The 3,948-nt window shown below is 35.1% G+C and overlaps 1 pseudogene; it reads left to right on the top strand.

Annotated features, from left to right (window-relative positions):
• The first annotated feature begins 2,267 nt into the window (after positions 1–2,267).
• On the top strand, positions 2,268–3,058 carry LOC100916602 (annotated as a pseudogene).
• Positions 3,059–3,948: the final 890 nt, after the last annotated feature.

Below are 3,948 nucleotides of genomic sequence, written 5' to 3'. Positions count from 1 at the left end.
GATTATTTAGACAGAATGAAAATATTAAAGGAAGGGATTATTATGCATTTTTCCCAATAAACCAGCAAATGTCCCAAGTAACAAATCTGACTTTAAGATCTCATGGGAACAATAGTTCTGTGTTGAGAAAAAATGGCTGAGGTAGCTGATGGTGTCTGCTTCAATGCTCATCTGACTTTTGTATTCATAAGTACTTTGCAATTATTGAGTATGAAAAGCACCATACAAAACCAAATTTTACTTCACATTAGGCCAGAGCAATCATGGGAAGATCCATTTCTAAAGCACCTCTTCAAGGTCACATGATTTCATCAGTATGAACAATTGTTTTGCCATTGTAGGTAACTAATCCCTCTGTCATGTGGTGGAAAGGCTTTAAGAGTCACTGGAGTTGAAACATTTGCATGAACTTCTTAATTTAGCTAGGTTACAGACAACAGCCAGCATCCAATCACATTCAAACTCTTCCCTTTTCAACTTGGTAATACCTAGCAGACCTTGCATTTCACTGGCATAGTCTCTGAGATCCTAGACTCACTTCTGCCTCACAGAGAAGTATCCAAGTAGAATTCTTGTGGGCACAATAATGACAATCTCATCTCCAATTTCTCTAGGTTTTCAGGTTTGCAAAGTGTTTTCTGTAAAACTATAAAACATAGTCAAGTATTATTAGCCATCTTTTACAAATTAAAAAACTGAGTCACAAAAAGGAAAAAAAAAACATTCACAAAGTTACATCAAAAGTGATAGAGCCAGAACTGTAGCCTATACCCTCCTGATCTCCAGAAGAATGCTCTTCCTGCTGCACCAACCTACCTCTCATATCACCATAGCCTCACTAGTCAAAATAAGCATGAGATAAGTGCTCAGTCTTCAAAGCAGAAAAAAAAATACACCAATTGACAGAAAACAGGAATGAAAAATCAACTGATTTCTTCAATCTTATAGTCTTATAGTCTTGAATTGGGATTTTTTTTTTGCTCTAAAGTTTGTTTACAGACAAAAAATTAAGTGTTTAATTTAAAAGGATGATAAGTAGAGCAATTTGGCAGGAGAAGAGAGTTCACATATGGGAAGTTTTTAAGAAACAGTGGGAAAATTATAATCAGAATAGAATTTAGAGCTGGAAGAAAACTGAAGTGCAACCTCTACTTTTTATAAATGATGGAAACCAAGGCCTAAAAGTGGGAAGTGACTTGACCAAGATCACACAAATAGGTAGCAAATAGCAGAGCTAGAATTTGACCTCTAGCTCCTCTTACCAGATCTAGGATTCATTCTACTACTCCACATTAGTCCAGCCTCCACATATTATACATGAGAAAATAGTCTCAGAAAGAAGTGATTTGCATAAGTCACTCAGGTAGTAATGAGCAAAGGTAGAAATTGAATTGTAGGACATTGACTCAAAGAGTCTGCAGACAGTTAACCACAATTGTCTTCTAAAATAAAAAAAAATAAAAAAAATAAAAATAAAAAAAGGTGGCAATTAGGTAGCTCAGTGTATATGACCCAGGTAATGACTGAATAACAACAAAAGGAACTGAATCCATGTATCCTGACTCCAAATCCAGTTCTATTCCCATTACTGTAACTATATCAATCTATCTTCATCCTTCTATAGACTGTCACAATTGTCTGTAGGCTCTTTGACAGCTGTGCTACTGCTGGTACCTGATTATTTAAAGAGACTGTTGAATGGCTTAGAAGGTTAGGACTGGGGATGGGGAAAGACAGCACAGGAAAAGAAGAAAAATTTCTCCTCTGTTCTAAATTCTTCTGGAAATAATGATTTGCAATATCTATTAGAAAAAAGTACATATTACTTATATATATATAATGACCTTTACACTGTTTGATAATATGTTTGGTTATAATTTGATGTCCTGTTATAAAGATAGGACTTTAACACGAAGTCCTTAGGCTGTGATCCTAATGCCCATAAAAATATATATATAGGATATTGGGAATGGCCTCAGATAATGCAGACTACACAAAGGAACATATAGAGAAAACCCAAATAGCCATTAAAGACCCTTTGTGGGACTGCTGAGGAAATATGTTCCATTCACCTTGTACCTATACTTGCTGAGAATCTCATAGCAGTTGTCATGGAGAGGTAGAAACTGAAGCTTGGAGAAGTTAACTGACTTGCCAGTGGTTATTAAGTTGATTAAGGAGGATTCCCCAAAAGTAACAGTTCAGAGACAGCAGCACAACCAAGTACAACAGTGCAGGGTGCTCATATTTCTCATATTGCTCAACAGATGTCACTAAGAGGAGCTGCATCAGGGACAGTTGTACATCTTTCTGGAGAACACGTGCAGAGTCAGAGGGATCATCCAGACTGCTCATTCATCTTCAGTAATCTACCCCCGGCAAATACAGACAGTGCAGATATCATCCTGGTAAGATAGTGAGGATTCTCAGGATTCATCTGATAGCATAGGCTCTTCACAGAAAGTCAGGGGATTCAGGCATAAAAAAATCGTGAACGATCTTTTTTCAGAAGACACCAGAGATAGGAAAGGGGACAGAGAAAACCCTAGCGTTTCAACAGTCACATACTGGACAATACAATGTTATTGCCCCAAATGGAACATTATAGCTGGACAGTCCAAGCACAGAGGCAGTACAGGGGTTACAGGCATTAACAATGACAAATGCAAGCAATACTCAACAAGGAACAATTCTTCAATATGCACAAATATATGATGGACAGCAGATACCTAGCAACCAAGTGGTTGTACAGACTGCATCAGGAGATATGCAGACTTATCAGATTTGTGCCACACCAGCAAATACTAATCTTCCACAGACAGTAGTGATGACATCTCCAGTCACTCTAACATCTCAGACAACCAAAACATATGATCCACAGATGAAAAAAGAAATAAGATTGATGAAAAATAGAGAAGCTGCTTGAGAATGCCGTAGAAAGAAAAAAGAATATGTTAAGTGTCTGGAAAATTGAGTTGCAGTCTTGGAAAATCAAAATAAAATTTTAATAGAAGAATTTAAAACTTTAAAATATCTCAACTCCCATAAAAATGTTTAAGAAAAGATAAACAAATTTTATGGACTTACTTAAAAATTTAATTGATTTTTAATGGAATTTTAAAAACTAAAAGATTAAAAATGAAACTTTTAAAACTGGAAGTTGCAGCATAAAGACTAAAGATTTTATTTACAAGGTGCTGGTGATAGTACCTAATGAAAATAAGAGGACTTCAAGCAAGCTTCTTGCACAACTGGAACCTCTATTGCAATTAACATTAACAGTTATACCAGAACGTGGATTTCGACAATTTCTCAGGTAGTAGTTATCAACAGAGTTTTGCAATTGAAACAATTCATTAATGGAAGTTTTAGTTGGGATTTTTAATCGACATTCTATTTGGTATAGATTTTCATTACTTTCTAGCTTCTGAAATGTACCCTTTTCTGTTTGTATAAATATTTTTTTCAGTCACTATTATAAATTTCAAATTTACAAGAAAATCTAATGCTTTGTAAAATGTATAAATTATGTGTACTTTCTCAAAAAAAAATATATATATATATAAATAAAACAAAAAGTTGTATTTTCCCCCACTATTAGTTCTGTGTCAAATAAGCAAGACTTGAAACTTTTTTGATAAGATGAACTCTTGACTTATTGCAAAGGTCTAGAATCATTCTACTTCTGTTGCCTTAGCTAAGATGCAACTCTCCTACCAGTTTGTGGTCCTGATAAAGAAACTAACCCTACTTAAGTTTCACTGAAGCTTGCTATTGAATTGGGAATATGAGAATTTTTCCATAACAGCTAGGTCCAATTAAGAATATTCCCCTTTACAACTGGCACTAATTCGTTCTCATCTTAATCTATTTTCAGAGTAAATAATCTTACCACCTGAACACCAACTTTGAGTGTGTTGCCTCCCTAATATGTTTCTCTTACACTCA

Source organism: Sarcophilus harrisii, chromosome 2 (assembly GCF_902635505.1).
Source record: "Sarcophilus harrisii chromosome 2, mSarHar1.11, whole genome shotgun sequence".
NCBI lineage: Eukaryota > Metazoa > Chordata > Mammalia > Dasyuromorphia > Dasyuridae > Sarcophilus > Sarcophilus harrisii.
This window is presented reverse-complemented; position numbering and strand designations above follow the sequence as displayed.